Raw genomic sequence first — 23,474 nt, 5'->3', positions numbered from 1 at the left:
TTGCTTTATCAGCTGAGTTTATGTCATTTAATATTCTAAATCCTTTGTGTCATTTCAACAATCTTCACAGCATCTTCATCAGGAGACACTCCATCTCAGGAAATTACTTTCCTTGCAACTCATCTGTTTAATATTTATCATGAGATTGTAGCAATTCAGTCACATCTTCAGATGCAAGTTTGATCCCTGCATCAGGAAGATCCACTGGAGGAGGGCATGGAAACCCACTCTACTGTTCTTACTTGGAATCCCAAGGACAGAGAAGCCTGACACACTACAGTCCAGAGGTTCAGAAAGAGTCAGACATGACTGAAGCGACTTAGCATGCACACAAGATTTTCAGAAATGGTCAATGAGCATTGGCTTCAACTTCAAGCCACCGGCGTATTAGCCCCTAACGAGAGAGTTAGATTGTCCTTTGATGCTTTAAAGCCAGGCACTGACTTCTCCACTCCAGCTATGAATGTCCTAGATGGCATCTTCTTCCAATAGTAGGCTACTTTGCCTACACTGAAACATCTGTTGTGTAGTGTAGTGATCTTAGCCAGATTCTCTGGATAACTTGCTGCAGCTTTTAAATCAGTGTTTGCTGCTTCACTTTGCACTTTGTTGTTATGGTGATGCCTTCTGTCCTTCAACCTCATGAACCAACCTCTGCTAGATTCAAACATTGCTTCTACAGCTTTTTTACCTCTCTCAGCCTTCATAGAATTGAAGAGAGCTGGTACCTTAAGCTCTGGCTTAACAGAAAGTTGTGGCTGGTTTGATCTTCCATCCTGACCATGAAAACTTCCTCTGTATCAGCAATAAGGCTGTTTCACTTCCTTATTTTTCATGTGTTTACTGGAGTAGTGATTTTTAAATTCCTTCCGGAATTTTCCCCTTTGTATTCACAACACGGCTGTTTAGTGCAGGAAGCCTAGCTTTCAGCTTATCGTTGCTCTTCAACGTGCCTCCCTCACTAAGCTTAATCTTTTCTAGCTTCTGATTTAAAGTGAGGGATATAATACTCTTCCTTTCACCTAAACTGTTAGAAGCCATTATGGATGTTAGTCACTCAGTCATATCCAACTCTCTGCGATCCCCCAGGCTCTGCTATCCATGGGATTCTCCAGGCAAGAATACTGGAGTGGGCTGCCATTTCCTTCTCCAGGGGATCTTCCCAACCGAGGGGTTGAACCTGGCCCACTCCTGCATTCATGAGCAGGTTCTTTACCAACTGAGCCACCAGGAAGCCATTATAGGATTATCAATTGGACTAATTTCAATACTGTTGTGTCTCAAGGAACAGGGAGGCCTCGGGTGAAGGGCTGGTCAGTAAAGCAGTCAGAACACACACATTTATCAATTGAGTTTGCTGCCTTACTTCTCTAAAGAAGATACACAAATGGCCAATAGGCACACGAGAAGATGCTCAACACCAATAATTACTATAGAAATGCAAATCAAAAATACAAGGTACCAGCTCATAGCAGTCAGAGTGGCCATCATTAAAAAGTCTACAAATAATAAAAGCTGGAGAGGGTGTGGAGAGAAGGGAACCCTCCTACGCTGGTGGTGGGAATGCACATTGCTATAGCCACTGCGGAAACCAGTATGGAGGTTTCTCAGGAAACTAAAAAAATAGTTACTATATGACCCAGCGATCCTACTCCTGGACACATATCCAGACAAACTATAATTCAAAAAGATACACGTACCCCTATGTTCATAGCAGCATTATTTACAATCGCGAAGACACAGGAAGAACCTAATGCCCACTGACAGATGAATGGATAAAGGTTTGGCCCATATACACAGGGGAATACTGGTTTAGTTGCCAAGTCATGTCTAACTCTTTTGCAACCTCCTGGATTGTAACCCACCAGGCTCCTCTGTCCACAAGATTTCCCAGGCAAGAACACTGGAGTGGGTGGCCATTTCCTTCTCCAGGGGATCTTCCCGACTCAGGGGTCACACCCGCATCTCCTGCACTGGCAGGTGGGTTCTTTACCGCTGAGCCAGCAGGGAAGACCATACAATAGAATACTACTCAGCCATAAAAAAAGAATGAACTAATGCCATTTGCGGCAACACAGATACAACTGGAGCTGATCACAGTAAGTGAGGTAAGGCAGAAAGAGAAAGACGAATACCACATGATACAACTTACATGCGGAATCTAAAATATGACACAAATGAACTTTATCTGTGAAACAGAATCGGAATCACAGACAGAGAACAAACTGGTGGTTGCTAAGCGGAAGAGGGTTGGAGGAGGGATGGAGTGAGAAGCTGGGGTTAACAGATATAAGCTTATATATATATATATATATATATACCATTATATATACAACGGGTAAGCAACAAGACCCTACTATATAGCATAGAGAACTATTTTCAATATCCTATGATAAACCATAATGGAAAAGAACAGGAAAAAAGGATACATATACACATGTAATTGAATCAGTTTGCTGTATAGCAGTAATTAACACAACATCGAAAATGAAGCTTACATCAATTAAAACAAAGTGTGCTGTCTTCTCTGGGTGTAGTTTGCGGTACTCCAATACAATTTACAATAGTAACATCAAAGATCAGTGATCACAGATCACCAGGACAAATATAAGAACAATGAATAAGTTGGAAATATTGTGAGAACTACCAAAATATGATACAGAGACAAATGTTGGAAAAACGGTGCCGACAGATTTCCCGGGTGCAAGGTTGCCACTAACTTTCAATTTGTAAAAACAAACAGACAAAAAAACGCATGATGCACAATACAGTGAAGTGCAATAAAACGAGCCAGGTCTGTATAGACTATGTTTATTCCCGTACACACATACTACATATAAAAAACTATGGTAAAGTTTTCACAAATTAAGCACAGCAAGAGAATTTCTGACTTGTCAGCCTCACTCCTCTTCTTCTTTGAGGCCATTATTAAGTAAAAAAGAGGCTCCCTTGAACACAAGCAATACAGCAACAGTGGATCTGATGGTCCAGATGGTTGCTAAGTGACCAATGGGCAGGATATGCTGGACAAAGGGATGATTCACTTCCAAGGCTGGAGGGAGTGGGATGGCACAAAATTTCATCATGCTGCTCAGAATGGCCTGCAATTTAAAACTTATGAACTGCTTCTGGAATTTTCCATTTAATATTTTTGTTCTGGTTGATGGTGGATAACAACTGGGAAAGTGGGGACTACTGCACTCCTCGCTTTTGAAATTGGAACCCATACAGAATGCCTCCCTGCTGGAGCAGGCCCCACCTCCCCAGCAGGGCCTGGAAGGGCTGGGGAGGTCCCAAATCCCAAAGCCCTAGAGGCTCTTCAGCTCTTTCCCTTCCCCTGTTTAACGTGAATTGTCATGACCCTCAGCTGGTGCTTCCGTCCCAGGAAGCTCAACCCCCAAAGACCCAGGTGCTGCCATGCTTCCTCCTGGGCAGTCACAGCTCCATAAAACTCCAGGCACAGAAGACAAAAGGCTTCATACGTATGCTTCTGGCCTCCCAGAAATGCATCTCCCAAGGACCAAGACTCTGCAGCACTCTGTTACGCAGCTAAATGCCAGAACTAGCCAGACTCCTCCCCCGCCATCACCTCCCACAGGCCCTTCATCTCTAAATCCTACAACCCGGACGTCTGCTTTGGGAGCCCAAAATAAAGTCCCATTTCTTTTAATGTTCAAACCGCATCTGCCTGGGATTAGCAGAATAGTCAGTCAGCCACGTGGCGTCTCCCCCTGTTTCTGAGAATGCCTGAAAGATGAGCCTGGGGAGTGCTTGCCTCTCCATCCACCACTTGTGGTTCCACGACAGCAGTCTGAGCCCCCAGTTCACATCACACCCTCTGTAGCTCATTGCTCCAGCCTGAGCTGGTTCACACATGTGGACTCACTGCAGGCAGGCACATTGCACCACCCCAACCCCAGCCTTGACCCCACAGGATGCAACTCCCCAGTCTATTAATAGGACAAAGGGCAGTGTTCCCTGAATATGTGGGGGCTAAGAAAAGTGCGTAATTGTGTTCTTCTTGGCCTCACGGAACCAAAAACCCCAACCTCAAGGCCATGTATGCCTCCTAACAGGCTCCCTCATCCTCAACAAGAATCTTCAGATCAGTACTGAGACTAGGTTCCTCAAGACTCCTTTCCTGAGAGCAGGGAGCACTGTCCCCTTCTCTTGGTCTATGGCTGGACCATGCTGACCCCGCACAACTGGTCCTGGGAACCTCCATCTCCTTCAAGAGAAGCCCCATCCCTGATTCCCCAGGGCCACAAAAGACAGTTGCACTATTCAACCTTGCACGGTCTGTGTTGCACTAAATTAAACGCCATTTAAATTAGGTACGGTACACAGATTAATGCCACCCCCAAAGACATACACGTTTTAACCCCCAGAATATGTGAATACTTCTGCTTACATGGTAAAGGGGAAGTGAGGTTTCCAATGGAATTGTTTGTGAACCAGCTGCCCTTGACACAGGGCAATGCTGTCATGCTGGCTTTAACAGTAGAGGAAGGGGCCACGAGCCAAGGAATGTGGGTGGCTTTGGAAGCGGAGAGAAGAGCTTTCCAGCCTCCAGAAAGGAACACAGCCCTGCCAATACCTTGACGTTAGCCACGTGAACCATGTTAGGTTTTGACTTAGAGTACAATAAAATCATATAAATTTGTGTTGTTTTTCAGCTACTAAGCTTGTGGTAGTTTATTACGGCAGCAACTAGGAAACCAATACATGGAAGACACCAAAAATTCAGTCTAAATGCTAACTTCAGGAAAAACTTTCTAACTGTCCAGTACTTAGCATCTAAATCTGCAGCTGTTATACTCAGATTTATGATATCTTTACCATTTGTTTCAAGAACAAGTTGCTTTACTTTGGTGTAAACAAACAGTTTATCTTGGTGATTGCCTTGAAAATAAGAGAATCTGTTTCAAAGTTTCAAGTGCCTGACTCCAGAAACCCAAATGGCAGTTGTGTTTTACAACAGTCCTCAAATGGCAATTCCCTTACTGACATAAAACATATCCTAAGTTCTTCTTCTCCAGGAACCCTGATACGTAAACTGTAGGTGTCCCTTCAAGTCCTATTTCCCCTTCATTTCAATTGCTATTAGTGAAGTTCAAGGCCAGCTCTATCACTTGCTCAGAAAATGGCAATAGCCTCGCTCTGCCCCCATTCCATTTCTCAACAGTACGGTGGAGGGATCGTCCTAGAGTCTGATCACCCTCCCGTTGGTAGACACTCCAGGGCTCCCCATCGCTCTCAGGACACAGCACCTGGCCTCCAAGCACACAGCTGGCCCCTGCCCATGTTTCTGGCCTAATTTCCAGCACATGTCGAAGCAACACCTGGGTCGTTCTGTCAAGCGTGTAGTCAGTCACAGAGCACCGTGTGTCAAGCCATGGAATGGACAGCGCAAAGCAGATTCCCACACTGCGGAGTCAAGCTTGTACAACACAGCCATGGCTATGATGGTTTAAGCCTGTCTTCCCCAAACTCATATCTTGAAGTCCCAGCTTCCACAACCTCAGAATGTGACGTTAGTTGGAAATCGGGTTTTTGGAGCCATAATCAGTTAAAATGAGGTGATACTGGAGAAGGGTGGGCCCCTGTTCCAACACGTCTGGTATTCTTATGAAAAGGGGCAAGTGGGCATAAGCACACACACACAGAGATTCACATGCCACGTGAAGACTGCAGATGCATGCCCAGGAGCCCAGGAACCCCCAGAAGCTAGGAGAGAGGTCTGGAGGAAACGCTTCCCTGGCAGCTTCCAAGGGATCGTGGCCGGGTGATACCTTGAGTTTGGAAGTCTAACCAGTCAAACTGTGAGGCAGTAAATTCCTGTTGTTCTAAGCCACACTGGTAGTGGTATTTTATTACAACAGCCCTAGGAAGCTAACAGAATGGCCCCACTGGTACTAGCTTCAGACTTCTCCATCATTTGCCCACAGTGCCCCCGGCCGTCTGCATGGAAACGTGGACACACAGAAGGGCTGTGAAGTGGAGACACTCACATTTTTCAAAGGCCCACAATGTTCATTATAATGAAAACTGAGAGGTCCCTGCCCTTTACTCTCTTATTACTTCTCAACCTCATGGAAACCAGTGGCTAAGAAGAATTCATTACGGGAGAGCATTAGTCAGTTTGCCCTCAGTGGGTTGGTTTCATTCTCTTCCTCCCTAGAGATAATGAGGAGTCAAGAACAATTCAATATTCTCAAAACATCAAACGTTCCAGTGAGATCAAAGTGTGGCTTTCATCTCTCTGCTTTGCTCGCGTTTCATACTTCCGCACAGTTGACCCCAATCCTTGTGTTCTCTTGTTGTTGTTTAGTTGCTAAGTCATGTCTGATGCTTCCTGGCCTCATGGACTGCAGCACGCCAGGCTTCCCTTGTCCTTCACTATCTCCCAGAATTTGCTCAAATTCATGTCCGTGAGTCGGTGATTCTCTCTAACCATCTCATCCTCTGCCTGCGTTCTCTTAATTAAAACCACAATGACTTCTCAGCCCCAGTTAATAAGAGGTGAAGCCAGCTTGGCATGTCTGGGCTCCAGAAACTGCCCCGAGTAAGATGTATACGTGAGAAAAGATTGAGCTGGAAGAAGAGCAAGCCCAATAAGTCACCACCCCTTCCTGGCAGGGTGCCTGTCCTCTGTGTGGAGTCCAGGAGGCTGATTCTCAGGCAGGTCCCACCATCTCTGGGGAGGAAGGCGACTACTGGACTCAAAGGCTCTACTCGGGGTGGATGAGGTGGGAACATGGGGTCAGGAAGTGGGCTGCGGACTCCTGTCAGATCTGCTCCCAATCGCTAGGTGGAAAAATGCCCAAGGCAAGGGTGAGGAGGTGAAGGCCAGGCTTGAGGGGGAGAAGGAGAAAGGAGGAAAGCAAAGGAGAGAAGGAGAGACGGAAAAGGAAATGGCATCAGGGCTGATGGAGGAAGAGAAGCTGTCCTGGGCTCAGGCCCCAGAGCCTGACTAGAGGCCACTTGCTCCAACTTGGTCTGTCAGAGGTGAGCCTGTGCCCCAGGCAAGGCTGGCTTTCTATGCAGGGGAACCAGGCAGTGCCATGTAAAGGGCCTCCCACCCCCTGAATGTCTTCCCCCCAAACCTGACCTTCGCGTCAGCTTTCTTGGCCTGTGGATTAAGTCTTTGTCTTGGAGTAAACAATTCTAGCTAAGGCCCCTGGAAGGTTCATGCGCTCCAGGCACTGGTCTAAGGGCTGTGCGTGTCGGCTGCCCTCATCTATAAAGTGTCTTGCTGAGACAGGCGCCATGATAGCTGTCACTGTCTCCACATTTCAGGTGAGGACACTGAGGCACAGAGTGGGGAGTCACTTACCTGAGGCCATCAAGCTGGGGAGTGGGAGAGCCAGGGTTTGAACCTAGTCTGGCTGGCTCCAGAGTCCACATTTTTTCCACTGCGCTACACATTCCCCAAATGAAAACCATCAGCGACTCTTCCACCATGGCTTTCAAAGCCATGTGTTGCTCCCTAATTGGGTTTTTTAGGATGAGAGGTTGTTTTGAAGATAATTAATGAAAAACAGTTGGAGCCATGGCCTCTGAGCGCCTCTCAGGAGTCCTCCAGCTGGGTTTACTAACCATCCCTGTTCACACTCTCGAGCCTCCCCCGGCCCCCACCACCTACACACACCCCTGAGCTGAGACTGGAAATCAACAGGCAGATTCCACAAATCATAAAACTCAGACTCATTACCTCATGATACCGTGCATTAAGGCAGGTCATCGGGCTGGCAAAGCTGTTACATCAAGTACCATTACTTCATTTTTGGAAGCCAAATGACAACACTGGATGATAGGAAAACAAGTCTGCTTGTCATTTGAGTTTACTGACACTTTGCTCTCAGGAAAAATACAACCTAAGCTTCTAAAGGCAGTGAGATTACGTAACAGTATTATTACCAAAACGATAATAACAGCCATCACAAAAATAGTCCTGTCTTAGGACTAGACTAGAATGCTGGAAATGACCTCATGTTACAGTTGAGAACACTGAGGCACAGAAGGAATACAGGTTTAAATGATTCACTGAAGGTCAGATATGTCAGCAGGTTTTGGTCCTAAAAAGTAAGTGTTAGTCACTTAGTTGTGTCCAACTCTCTACAACTCTATGAACTGTTGCCCAGCAGTCCATGTCTGTGGACTGTCCATGGAATTCTCCAGGCAAAAATACTGGAGATGGTAGCCACTCCCCTCTCAAGGGTATCTTCCCAACCCAGGGACTAAACTGTGGTCTCCTCCATGGCACACAGATTCTTTACCATCTCAGCCACCAGGGAAGCCTGAACCGTATGTCAAAATCACTGACAGAAGCATCCCAATGTGCAGTTACTTGAGAAACACTTCAGACATGCTGAGTCAGGACCTCAGGTTGGTGGCATCAAAGGGCAGCTGGATGGTTTGATTAGGGACAGGAACCAATGGTCCTGCCCCCAACATGCTCTCTCCCCCGCCCTCTGCTGTCTGCTCTCCCATTCTCAGTACTCCCAGGATATGTAAAAGAAAAAGACACAGAGTCATCTTCGTTTCATACACAAAACCTTTGGACATTTCACTGGAATTTCAAGGCACCTACCTCTATTTTGGTACTTGTCATAGTGCCTTAAAAGTATCCTCTGACCCTGTGTCATGGAGAGTGACATCTGACAAGGAAGTGACCTCATGTTAAGTTTTACATATCCTGATAACACGCTCAGTTCTTAGCACAAAAGAGATGTTCAATAATGTTTTTATATAAAGGAGTAGAAAGGCAGATGTGGGGAAACTGCTCAGTGCATAAGTGAATAGGAACAATGAGAGTCTTTCACCTCATGCGGCCCAAGATATTTTGAGAATAAGTATCCCTCTCTGTGACAGGAAAGGACATTTGTCAGAATTACTTAAAGCACCACCAGGAAATCTCGGTCAGCGACATAGATTGAGCCAGTGTGGAAAGTTTCTAATTATGCTCCAAGCCCATATAAATCCCGGACAGAATACAGCAATGTTATTGTTGCCATGATTATTGCTGTCATTTCATAGCCAAACTCAAAACTAAGCGAGGAACATTCCCAGGTACCAGGAAGGAAGTAGAAACTTAAACTCATAAAGTTAAGCAGGAGCTAAAAGCAAACGGTCCACAGGGACATTTGAAACAGGAGCTGGCAGAGAAGACGTATTTCAAGAGCCATGGGATTAGGCCTCGGGCCGGGATAAGAAGTAGAAAGTGACATCTTTGAATAAAACTGAAATCCAGAAAGATATGTTCCTTCCATGAAATAAGGACAAGAAAACTCTGCCCACTGGTCTGAGGAACAGCAGGAAGCTGACCATCTGCCCAACACTGTGGGTGGTGAAAGAGTAGACCTCTAGAAATCAAGCTTCCAAAATTGTACCGTGTGTAGGTGTTAGTCAGAATCTCTCCAAACCATAAGTAAAGGAAGCTACACTCAAAAAATAAACATAAAAAGTATCCAGGAATGAACTCTGCAAAGGCAAATGTGAACCAAGAGATGCCTGCACAATACAAGTTCAAAGAGCTCTACAGGAAACTTGACCTGATGAAGACGAGCTCATGGTAAACATGTCTAGTTCCATGAAGAAAGGAACTGTCTTGAAATACAGTCAACAGATGAGACAATTGAGAAAATCTGTACTCCACCAGTTACAGATAATGGAATAATATGAAGAAGATCCTTAAATGAGAATGTTTAAAATAGAAAGAGAAAAAGGATAGAAAGTAACAAGAAAAAGAGACACATTACTTTTTCATAATATCAGGGCATTATGAAAAAGCAACATGCAAATTCGAGAAAGCATCATTTTTTGATACTGTTACATATGCCTGAAAAAAATATAGGCAAATGAATGGGAAATTATAATGGGAAACAATAAGGTGTTTAGGACGAGGTTACTAGAGAAATCAATGGTCTTTCTATATAAAAGCAGTAACTCCTTAAAACATAAAGATCTCATTTGTAACAGCCACAGTAACAAAAACATAAAACAGTTGGTAATAAATATGAAATATTTAAGATCTATATGAAGAAAACTTTAAATGCTATTGAGATATGCAAAAGATGATTTGATAAAATGCAATGATGAGCTCTACTCATGCATAGGAAGATGTGATATCAACAATTGATATCTATTATCCCTGAAGTTAATCTGTTCTTGCTTATTTATTTTTCAGAAATAGAATATGAATAATGGCCAAATTTTTTCCAAACTTGATGAAAACTATGTATCCACAAATCCAAGAAAAGTAAAGCTCAAGCAAGTTAAATACAAACCACACAGAAATGCATCATGATCGAATTGCTGGAAAGAAGAAACAAAGGCAAAATTTTAAAGACAGTCAGGCTAAAATAAAGCAAAACACATTGCATATAGGAGAACAAAATTTAAGACTCCACAGACTGGTCGCGAGAAACAATTAAAAGCTGAAAGAAAATACAATGACATCTTTAGAGTGCTGAAAGACACACACACAAAGCTATTAGTCTAGAATTTATATCCAGAAAATATGTTCCCAAAAAGCAAAAATAAAAATATTTCAGGAAAGCAAAAATAAAAATATTTCAGGCAAACAAAACTAGGTGAATTCACTGCCAGCAGACTTGTACTAAGAGAAATCAAAGTGGGTTTTTTTCAGGCTGAAAGAAATACCAGACAGAAATGTGCATCTGTACAAATGAATAAAGAAAAGGTTATAAATATTTAGTGTAAAGTTTAATTAAATATAAAATACTGACATCTAATTTTTTAACTTCTTTTAAAAGACATTTGATCATTTAAAGCAAAAATAACAATCTTCTGAGGAATTTACAATAAACATAGAGGTAAAATCCATGACAAGGATAACACAGAGGTTAGAAGGAAGAAGTAGAAACATACAGGTGTCATGTGATATGAGAAGACAGGTTGTGACAAGGTACAAATATTGTGAACTGTAGAATAGCCACTATGGAAATAAGTTAATAAAGAGCTGTAGTCAATAAACTAAAAGAGGAGGTACAATGGAGTATAAAAAAGACTCAATAAATCCAAAAGAGGGTAGGAAATGAAAAGCAGGAACAGAGATCAACTGGGACAAACAGAAAACAAGTAGAAAATTATTATACGTAAACCCAAGTATACAATAATGACATTAAATATAAATTGTCAAATACTCTAAGTCAGAAATTGACAAACTAGATAAACCCAACAAATGTTATCTTCAAGAAAACCCACTTTAAATATAACAACTAAAAAAAAAAAAGTTAAAGGCTAGGATGAGAAAATATGTACTGGGAAAATAATCCTAAAGGAACTGGAATGGCTATATTTATATCAGATGAAATGGATTTCAAGACAATAATTGCTGTCAAAGACAAAAGACATCCTGCAATAAGAAAGTGGTCAAATCCTCAAGAAGGTACAATCCTACAAGTGAAAACATCCAAAAACAGATCTTAAAAAAATACGAAAAGGGTAAACTAAGAAAACAACAACAAAATTTTAACACTTCTTTTTTGACTATTGATAGAACAAATGAATAGGAAATTAGTAGAGACAAAGATCAGAACCACATTTGGCCTAATTAACATTTACAGCTGACCCTTCAACAACACGTTTTGGTTTTTCTTTCCAATAAATACCTACTACAAAATTGGTGCAGCTACTGTGGAAAACAGCATGGAGGGCTCCCCAAAAAACTGAAACTAGAACTGCCATATAACCCAGCAACTCCACTCCTGGGTATATAGCCAAAACTAAAGGTACTAATTTGAAAAGATACATGCCCCCCACCCCATGCTGATAGCAGCTTTATTTATAGTTGCCAAGACATGGAAACAACTTGTGTCCATCAAGAGATGAATGGATAAAGAAGCTGCAGTACATGTTACACACACCACACACACACACACACACACACACACACACACATACTGGAATACTACTCAGCCATAAAAAAGAACAAACATTTGCCATTTACAGCAACATGAATTGATGTGGAGAGCATTATACTGAGTGAAATAAATCAGAGAAAGATAACTGCTGTATGGTATCGCTTATATGTGGAATCTAAAAAAATTACAACAAAGTAGCAAATATAAAAGAAACTGCCTCATCAATATAGAAAACTAGGGGTTCCCAAAAAGGAGGAGGGAAAGGGTCAATATAGGGGCAGGGAAGTGGGAGGCACAAACTAGCAGGCATAAGATAGGCTCAGGGATGTATTGTACAACATGGGGAATATAACCAATATTTTGTAATAACTGTATATGGAAAGTAACCTTTAAAAATTGTATTTAAAAAGAAAAAACCTATTATTATCCTATACAATCCACAGTTGGTGGAATCCTCAAATGTGGAATGGGTGGTAAGAAGGGCCGTCTGTAAAGTTATCCACAGATTTTTGATTGCACAAATGTGTTGGTATCCCTAACTTCCATGTTGTTCAATGGTCGACTATATAGACCATCACACCCCAAAACAGCAGAACATCTTTTCAAGTACCCATAATCAATTTATAGACAATGACTCTAGGCCATGAAACAAGCCTCAAGATATTTAACAGGATTGAAATTATACTTAATATGTTCTGTGACATCAAGATTATTAGAAATCTACATGGAGATCCTCTCTTAATGTTTAGAAATTAATGCACATCTAACTATCCCATGGGTCAAAGAGGAAATCACACAGAAACTCAGAAAATACTTTGAACTGAAATATTGTAGAAATACATCATATTAAAATTTGTGGGATACAATTAAAGCAGTATTTAAAGGGAAATTTATAGCTTTAAATGTTTACGGTTGAAAAGAAAAAAAGTCTCAAATCAATTATCTAAGTTTTCATCTTAAAAATCTAGAAAATGAAGCGAACACTCAACCAGACTTGGGCCAAGATAGAGTGGAACTATTACACTGACAGGCAGTTATACTGATATCAATGAACATACTTGACGAAATACTAGGTAACTACCTGAGAACTCTTGAAAGTAAAGAAAAAGAGGCTGATTGAGGAGAAAAGAGTCCAAATTTGAAGAAGCAACCTACATGGGGGGTGAGTTTCCAGGGTCCCCTCTACACCCCTGTTTTTCTTGTACTTTTGACCCAAGGGTATGCTCAAGTCATGGTCCCTATGGAGTCTCCAGTCAAGAAGGGAAATCAAGAGTTCTAAAAGAAATGCTAAAGGAATTTCTTCAGGCAGAAGGAAGATGCTATAAGAGGAAAACCCGGGACTTCAGGACTGAGGAAGAGCATCAGATATGGTAAATATCTGCACCAATAAAAACCTATTTCTCTCTCCATAAAATATGTCTGACAACTGAAAGCAGAACCCATGACTGTACGGTTCACATTTCCATGTGTGTAGATATAGTATATTTGACAACTATAACACAGAGAGGGGAAAGTAAAGACCAATCGGGCTTTAAGTCCCCTACCTGTTACTTGAAACAGTGACAGATTTTAGTTTCTTGGGCTCCAAAATCACTGTGGACAGTGACTGCAGCCACAAAATGAAAAGACACTTGCTTCTTAGAAGAAAAGCTATGATAAATCTAGACAGTGTATTAAAAAGCAGAGACATCACTTTCCCAACAAAGGTCAATATAGTCAAAGCTATATAGTTTTTCCAGCAGTCATGTACGGATGTGAGAGTTAGACCAGAAAGAAAACTGAGCGCCCAAGAATTGATGCTGTAGTGCTGCAGAAGGCTTGAGAGTCCCTTGGACAGCAAGGAGATCCAACCAGTCCATCCTAAAGAAAATCAGTCCTGAATATTCATTGGAAGGACTGATGCTGAAGCTGAAACTAATACTTTGGCCATCTGATGCCAAGAGCTGACTCATTGGAAAAGACCCTGATGCTGGGAAAGATTGAGGGCAGGAGGAGAAGGGAACGACAGAGGATGAGATGGCTGGATGGCATCATTGACTTCATGGACATGAGTTTGAGCAAGCTCCAGGAATTGGTGATGGACAGGGAAGGCTGGTGTGCTGCAGTTCATAGGGTTGCAGAGTTGGACACAACTTAGAGACGGAACAACAACAATGGCAACATGTTACTTGAAGTAGTAAAATATTACCTCTAAGCAGACAAAATTGCACTCATCTCACACGCTAGTAAAGGAATGCTCAAAATTCTTCAAGCCAGGCTTCAGCAATATGTGAACCATAAACTTCCAGATGTTCAAGCTGGTTTTAGAAAAGGCAGAGGAACCAGAGATCAAATTGCCAACATCCGCTGGATCATGAAAAAAGCAAGAGAGTTCCAGAAAAACATCTATTTCTGCTTTATTGACTATGCCAAAGCCTTTGACTGTGTGGATCACAATAAGCTGTGGAAAATTCTGAAAGAGATGGAAATACCAGACCACCTGACCAGCCTCTTGAGAAATCTGTATGCAGGTCAGGAAGCAACTGCAGGTCAGTTAGAACTGGACATGGAACAACAGACTGGTTCCAAATAGGAAAAGGAGTACGTCAAGGCTGTATATTGTCACCCTGCTTATTTAACTTATATGCAGAGTACATCATGAGAAACGCTGGACTGGAAGAAGCACAAACTGGAATCAAGATTGCCGGGAGAAATATCAATAACCTCAGATATGCAGATGACACCACCCTTATGGCAGAAAGTGAAGAGGAACTAAAAAGCCTCTTGATGAAAGTGAAAGAGGAGAGTGGAAAAGTTGGCTTAAAATTCAACATTCAGAAAACAAAGATCATGGGATCCGGTCCCATCACTTCATGGGAAATAGATGGGGAAACAGTGGAAACAGTGTCAGACTTCATTTTTGGGGGCTCCAAAATCACTGCAGATGGTGACTGCAGCCATGAAATTAAAAGACGCTTACTCCTTGGAAGAAAAGCTATGACCAACCTAGATAGCATATTCAAAAGCAGAGACATTACTTTGCCGACTAAGGTCCATCTAGTCAAGGCTATGGTTTTTCCAGTAGTCATGTATGGATGTGAGAGTTGGACTGGAAGAGGGCTGAGCACCAAAGAATTGATGGTTTTGAACTGTGGTGTTGGAGAAGACTCTTGAGAGTCCCTTGGACTGCAAGGAGATCCAGTCCATTCTGAAGGAGATCAGCCCTGGGATTTCTTTGGAAGGAATGATGCTGAAGCTGAAACTCCAGTACTTTGGCCACCTCATGCGAAGAGTTGACTCATTGGAAAAGACTCTGATGCTGGGAGGGATCAGGGGCTGGAGGAGAAGGGGACGACCGAGGATGAGATGGCTGGATGGCATCACCAACTCGATGGACATGAGTTTGGTTGAACTCCAGGAGTTGGTGATGGACAGGGAGGCCTGGCGTGCTGCGATTCATGGGGTCGCAGAGAGTCGGACACGACTGAGTGACTGAACTGAACTGAGACAAAATGTACATATATTATATATGATAAAATTATATACTATATATAATTCATATATATAAAAATTGCTTATATGGTAAGTCCTAAAGCACCACAGTGGCACTCCACTCCAGTCCTCTTGCCTGGAGACTCCCATGGATGGAGGAGCCTGGTGTGCTGCAGTCCATGGGGTCGCTAAGAGTCAGACAGGACTGAGTGACTTCATTTTCACTTTTCACTTTCATGCATTGGAGAAGGAAATGGCAACCCACTCCAGTGTTCTTGCCTGGAGAATCCCAGGGACGGGGGAGCCTGGTGGGCTGCCGTCTATGGGGTCGCACAGAGTCGGACACGACTGAAGCGACTTAGCAGCAAAGCACCACTAAAACTAAAAAACTAAACAAAATCAAAAATGTCAAAGGCAAGAAGCCAACAGAAAAACTGAAATGGATACTTTTAATTCAAATTGAAGTTAATCAATAATATTAAATATCCAAACACTCTAAAGTGAAAGTCACGTGTGACTCTTTGCAACTGCATGGACTAAACAGTCCATGGATTTCTCCAGGCCAGAATACTGGGGTGGGTAGCCGTTCCCTTCTCCAGGGGATCTTCCCAACCCAGGGATCGAACCCATGTCTCCTGCATTGCTGGCAGGTTCTTTACCAGCTGAGACACAAGGGAAGCCTAAGAACACTGGAGTGGGTAACCTATCCCTTCACTGGCGGATCTTCCAGACCCAGGAATCAAACCAGGGTCTCCGGCACTGCAGGCGGATTCTTTACCAACTGAGCTATCAGTGAAGCCTGAAAGCAACATAACAGAAGATGTAAAATAGAGGAACAAAAATTAGGGTGGAAAACAAAACACGAGAAATCCACTTCAAACATAAAAGCAGAGATAGGTTACAAGTAAACGGATGGAGAAAAGTATCCTGTACTGGACTGGCTGTACTATCATCAGACAAAGCAGATTCAGAGCAAGAACTATTTCAGAGATAAAGAGGGACATTTCATGAAAACAAAGAGCTCAATTTGCCAAGAAGATATAGCAATCTTAAATGTGTACGCCCCTAACAACAGAATTTCAAAATATGCGAAGCAAACACTCAAAGGAATGAAAAGATAGAGCCACAGTCACAGGTGGAGATGTCAGCACGCTTCTCTCAGTAATCAATTACTGAGATTAGACAGATTAGCCAGAACAATTAGCCAGAAGACCAGCAAGCTCACAGAAGAACAACAACATGACCAGCCATCTTGACCTGAATGATATTTCTATGGAACACTTTACCCAATGGCACAATACACCTTCTTTCCAAACACACGTAGAACATTCACCACAACAAATCATATTCCACGCCACAAAGAAACCTTAGCAGACGTAAAAAATTGAAAGCCAGCTGTATTCTCTGAACATAGTTGAGTTAATCTAGAAATCAGTAACAGAAAGATACTTGGAAAATGCTAGTATTTTTCATCAGTAGAGTATCTGTATGTTTACATATTACTTTTCTCTTTTGTATACTTGAAATTTTCATAGTAAAATGTAAACTAAAACTTTAAATGTTTAAACTAGTACAGAAGGATAGCTTGGTGAGAATTAAAATAATGAGAACCCCTTCTTACGACTAGATTGTTACCGGAGACCCTGGTAAAACTCAAAGGAGAGACGGGGCAGATGGGAGGAACATGAAGACCCCTCCTAAACTCTCCCCCAAAATCAATAATACTCAAGAACATCATAGAATTGTCAATAGCAAATGAAACCTGCAATGTAGACTGTTAAGTTGCGAAACATAAGCCGTGGTTTTGGTTGTCTGTGACCTTTGGTAAAGGTCGATAATACAGGAAAACATTTCATGAGTGATATTGATTCAGCCCATGGAGAACATCTCCTGCTTCGGCTCCCAGCTCCACCCACTCCTCGCCCCTCAACATGAAATACCTTGGTCAAGTTCCATCTAAGCTTAGCAGCCACAGCTATTTTCAGGGCATGGTAATGAGCAGACCCTGAGTCCCAGCTGTGGGAATATGGGCACAACATCTGACTGCTCAGCCTCGGTTTTCCTATCTGGGAACTAGAGGCAATTAACCCCCTTAACAAAGACTGTGAGGATGAAAGAAGATAATTGGTACGGAAATACTGTCAGCAGGAAAAGCACCTCACAAATGATTTATTGCTACAGACACCAGTCTCGTGATATCAAGCTGGTGCTCACCTTGGATCAGTTTCCATCATCCTCCGAGAAATGGTGTGACCTGAGTCAGTGAGTCACCCTTACTACAGGAAGGGCAGAGATGGCCAGCTGACCACGCAGGTCCCTGCTCCCCATCCCATAGTGAAGAGCTGGTGCTAGAAAGTGGCTGGCCAGCCAGAAACTGCATTTCCCAGCACCCTTGGCATCCATGCGTGACCAAGGGTCTAGTTCTTGCCACTGAAGCTGACGTGCTTCCTCTTTGCTCTTTTCTCTCCTGCTAGCTGGCCAAACATGTAGGGAAAATGACCAGAACCAGCTAATGGGCAGCCACAAGGCAGGAAGACCCCGAGCCCCTGAGTCAGCACAGGGAAGCAGAGGCATCCAGTCACCTGTCTAGGGCCATCACAAGAACACTCAGTAAGCACCCATGATGTTGACACAATCATGCCTTTCTGGAACATGCAATAAAGAAGTTGGGATGACCTTAACAAGGCTACATGATGCTTCTAGGTTTAATTCCTCTGCCAAGCTTTTGTGGTCGTAGTCATGGTCCCAAGGTAATCTGTGCCTCAGTTACCTCACAAGTATGAATGGTAACAGTTCTTGTTGTGAACTCTGGCCTGTTGTGAGAGTTAACTGAGGTCATGCATACAAGGTGCCAATGTCCAATAAATGTTGAGTGGTAAAGAATCTGCCTGCAATGCAGGAGACGGAAGAGACACCGGTTCGATCCCTGGGACAGGAAGATCTCCTGGAGTAGGAAATGGCAACCCACTCCAATATTCTTTCCTGGAAAATCCCATGAACAGAGGCGCCTGGCAGGTGACAGCGTACAGCATCACAGAGGCAGACACAACTGGGCACACACACACAAACACTATTATTATTAACAGCATAGAATTACCAAGCCTTTTTAGAAAATTCATTCATTCCAGAAAAAATGTCTAACTCTGTAGCTTGTCTCCACGTGGCTGGCCATTATACACATATCAAACATTTTCCAAAGAAACTTTTTTCAGGATCTTAGCATTTTTCCTGGACAGTTTTTAATCTTTATTTGAACACAGTTAACTGGCAAATCGCCAAGTCTGAAGTTTAAAGCTCAGCTTATACCTGAAGGGTCGTGTGTATGGATTTAATGATCGTTTGTAACTTGACCAACAATTTCTTAGAAGCCTCACTAACCTGCCGACTCCAGGGTGTGGTCAAGAAGTCAAGGATGCGGTGGCCATACAGCTGCAAGTCCGACTGTCACCAGCAGAGGGCACTGCTGCAACAAACTGCTGCAACTTTTGAAGACGCCTTCGGGCCTTCAGAGTCTTTCCATCATCAATAATTGTTTTGGTTTTTTCCCCCTCTCATTTTCATTCCTTGCCCTTAGAACAATGGCCATGATATTTCAGAAAACTCTGGTTATCTTCAGTTGTGCTCAGGTTTTACAGACCTCCTGAGTCTTCGGTGGTCACTGACTCTGGTGTGGCTGAATGTAACATCAGGAGACGCCGTGCTCCCGGAATCCCAGTCACTTGACTCCCACCTGGTTTCTGCACAGGATTCCACTCCAGTTCTCCCACCCATCGCAGACTCCGGGACTCAGTCCCATTAACTCAGTCATTCTCAACCATGTGTGGGAGATGGGTGGGGTGTAGCATTTCAGAGTCTGGTGTGAAGTGTGCTGCAAACACATGTGCCCGGGTCTCACCCCGGAGCTTCTGGATGCGATGCTGGGGTGGGTGGCGCTTTGAGGCATCTCCTGGGGTGGGAGGTCTGACAAGCACTCCCACTGCCGCCCTGCGCACCACTGATGTCGTTAATGAGGCCCCAGCTGAGGCAAAGGGCAGGAGAGGAGAGGAGGGCCCCGGGTGGGTGGAGCTGGCATGACTCACTGATTGGTTGGTGCTTTACTCTCGCCGATTTTCCCCACAGGGAAAATCTGAAACCCACTCACTCCCAACAGGTGAGTCCCCTCTTTCTTAACTGAGAAAATGAAAGCCCTCCAACTAGCCCGCCCTCCTCATTAACACTCGGAGCTCTTATCCGCATTCTCCATGGGAGCTCTTATCCGCATTCTCCAGGCCTCCTTCCCGCCCGGGGCTCAGCCTGCCTCGGTCTCTGCATGTGTCCGAGGCCCGCCCGCCCGCCTTCCCCGTGGCTCTCTGGGGAACTCTCTCCTCCATTATCCTTTCCCCACCTGCACCTCCGGCGTCTTCCCGTCCAGGGTTCCTTTCCTGCGATCACAGCCCATCGCCTGCGCTCAGAGCTCCGGTGTTAGCTACTCCCTCATCCTGCCATCACTGGTTCTGTGAATTCCTGCTCCCAGGGACCCTTCCACTCTGTCCTCCCTTCCCTGTCCTTGTGCTAACCTCTGTCACTGCCGCACATCCTCTGAACTGGCCTGTCTCCACGAAGCTCGTTCCCCAGACTGACTTCAGAGACATTTTCTGACATGCTAATCGAGCATACCTTGCCCGGACTGCAAACTTTCTCTGTGACCCGCCCACCACCTCCAAACAAAGCCCCCACCTCTGGCACATCACACAGGCCCTTGGTCACTTGCCCTTCCCCACCCCCAGAGTTCTTACTATACACCCATGAGCCTCTTAAGAAATCTTTGCCCTTGCTTAGCACTCCTTTCTCCATTTGGCTTCCTGAAGCAAACTCCCATTCATCCCACTAAACCCAGATCAGGGACCATCTTGTGTGAAAAGCCTTCCCCAGTACCCTGGGACAGAGCTCATCCTTCTCTCCTGCAGGATAACTCTGATCTAACATCAGGCTCTCACCGGTGTGCCTTCCCTGTCTTTAGCTGTGGAGTCATCAGGCGGCCCTTCTCTGCATACTCCGCTCATTCACAGTTCTCTCTTCCTTTTCAGGCTGTGAGCTTCCTGAGGACACAGGCTGGGAATGATCCATTTCAGCCCTCCTAGCACCTACACCGGAGAAGGCAATGGCACCCCACTCCAGTACTCTTGCCTGGAAAATCCCATGGATGGGGGAGCCTGGTAGGCTGCAGTGCATGGGGTCGCTAAAAGTTGGACACGACTGAGCGACTTCACTTTCACTTTTCACTTTCGTGCATTGGAGAAGGAAATGGCAACCCACTCCAGTGTTCTTGCCTGGAGAATCCCAGGGACGGAGGAGCCTGGTAGGAGGCCGTCTCTGGGGTCGCACAGAGTCGGACACGACTGAAGTGACTTAGCAGCAGCAGCAGCAGCAGCACCTACACAGTGCCTGGCTCAGAAGTGGTGGGAATGGGTTAGAGCTAGTCTCTGCCTCCTTTCACAGATCAAGATCTTTAAAATATAAGATCCCTGCCTCTGTGGCATTTCTACTTCCACTTATCCCTTCACCCCCCTAAAATCTGTTCTCCTTCTATATTTCTGATCTTTTAAAGAAACAAATGATTCAGCCACATGTCTAAACCATCCTGTGCCCATTCACTTCCCATCTTCAACCTCTGGGTCTTCAGACCCTGGTGACTACCAGCCGCCCTGCCATTCTTCCCTTGGTTTTATTCAGTGGAGAGTCATTGTTTTTGCTGTATCCATTCCACCTCCTTTTGGGAAAAGCACCCCAGTCCTCCTTCAGGGAACCTTTTGTCCCTCATTCTCAGTCTAGTGGTTTGGATGCCTCTAGTCGTAACTTGAGATGGGTGTTGATTTAACTCTAAAAATCAGAGCCTGACAGCTCATTGACTTAGAAATGTGCGTATAATGGGCTACACCAGAGTCAGACTCATTCAGAGAATTTCGCTGAAACTGTCTGTAGGAGAATTGCTCTTCCCGATGGAAAAGATAGAATGGTGTTCCTGGCAGCTGTTTTGTCTTCATAAGGAGAAGGCTTCTGGGCCAACAGAGGAAAGAATAAGGTAAAAGCATAAAAACAAGTCCATAAATCACGGAGCGCCTGAATGCATCGGAACCTCAGCTACCCTGGACCTACCTGTTACGTGAGTCAACATACTGTTTTATCATTATTAAACTAATTTGAATTGAGTTTCCTATCACTTGTAAAAAAAAATCCTACACATTAATATATATAAAATAGATAACCAACAAGGACCTACTGTACGGCACAGTCCAACTCTCACATCCATACATGACCACTGGAAAAACCATAGCCTTGACTAGACGGACCTTTGTTGGCAAAGTAATGTCTCTGCTTTTGAATGTGCTATCTAGGTTGGTCATAACTTTCCTTCCAAGGAGTAAGCGTCTTTTAATTTCATGGCTGCAGTCACCATCTGCTGTGATTTTGGAGCCCCAAAAAATAAAGTCTGACACTGTTTCCACTGTTTCCCCATCTATTTCCCATGAAGTGATGGGACCAGATGCCATGATCTTCATTTTCTGAATGTTGAATTTTAAACCAACTTTTTCACTCTCCTCTTTCACTTTGATCAAGAGGCTTTTTAGTTCTTCTTTGCTTTCTGCGATAAGGGTGGTGTCATCTGCATATCTGAGGTTATTGATATTTCCCCCGGCAATCTTGACTCCAGCTTGTGCTTCTTCCAGCCCAGCGTTTCTCATGATGTACTCTGCATATTAGTTAAATAAGCAGGGTGGTGACAATATACAGCCTTGATGTACTCCTTTTCCTATTTGGAACCAGTCTGTTGTTCCATGGCCAGTTCTAACTGTTGCTTCCTGACCTGCATACAGGTTTCTCAAGAGGCAGGTCAGGTGGTCTGGTATTCCCATCTCTTTCAGAATTCTCCACAGTTTATTGTGATCCACACATTCAAAGGCTTTGGCATAGTCAAGCAGAAATAGATGTTTTTCTGGAACTCTCTTGCTTTTTCCATGATCCAGCGAATGTTGGCAATTTGATCTCTGGTTCCTCTGCCTTTTCTAAAACCAGCTTGAACATCAGGAAGTTCACGGTTCACGTATTACTGAAGCCTGACTTGGAGAATTTTGAGCATTCCTATGCTAGCGTGTGAGATGAGTGCAATTTTGTGGTCATTTGAGCATTCTTTGGCATTGCCTTCCTTTGGAATTGGAATGAAAATGGACCTTTTCCAGTCCTGCGGCCACTGCTGAGTTTTCCAAATTTGCTGACATATTGAGTGCAGCACTTTCACAGCATCATCTTTTAGGATTTGAAATAGCTCAACTGGAATTCTATCACCTCTACTAGCTTTGTTCGTAGTGATGCTCTCTAAGGCCCACTTGACTTCACATTCCAGGATGTCTGGCTCTAGGTGAGTGAGCACACCATTGTGATTATCTTGGTCATGAAGATCTTTTTTGTACAGTTCTTCTGTGTATTCTTGCCACCTCTTCTTAATATCTTCTGCTTCTGTTATGTCCATACCATTTCTGTCCTTTATCGAGCCCATCTTTGCATGAAATGTTCCTTTGTTATCTCTAATTTTGGTATCTCTATCTTGTCTCTGTAGAAGGACCCAACTCCTCGTCTCCAAGTCCAGCTTCTCCACAAAACCCCCACCCTCACGCTTCTAACCACCTGCCATTCATTAGCCTCCAACCACTGCCTCTGACTTTTCTGAACCCAATTCTTCCTCTCTGATTTCTTTTCCCCTAACCAGTGCTCTTTCTGATTATTTTTTCTCCTTTTATGGAAGCCTAGTATATATAATGTTATACAATGATATACAATGTTATGCCAGCCCTGCTGTACAACAAAGTAACTCAATTTTACACATATATACATTCTTTAATGTTCTTTTCCATTATGGTTTATCCCAGAAGATTGGATATAGTTTCCTGTGATTATCTTAATTTTGATCCAGGTATTCATCTTTGCCAGTTTCCCCTCTTCTGAAACCCTGGAGTTATCCTTCATTATTCCTTCCATCTTAGCTTGAGAATCAGCCCGGACTCAAGCTGGGATAAAGAGAGTGTCTTTCCTAGAGAAAGTGAAAGTCGCTCAGTTGTGTCCAACTCTTTGCGACCCCAT

This window comes from Ovis canadensis, chromosome 7 (assembly GCF_042477335.2).
Source record: "Ovis canadensis isolate MfBH-ARS-UI-01 breed Bighorn chromosome 7, ARS-UI_OviCan_v2, whole genome shotgun sequence".
In the NCBI taxonomy this organism is placed as follows: domain Eukaryota; kingdom Metazoa; phylum Chordata; class Mammalia; order Artiodactyla; family Bovidae; genus Ovis; species Ovis canadensis.
Note: the sequence above shows the minus strand (reverse complement) of the source record.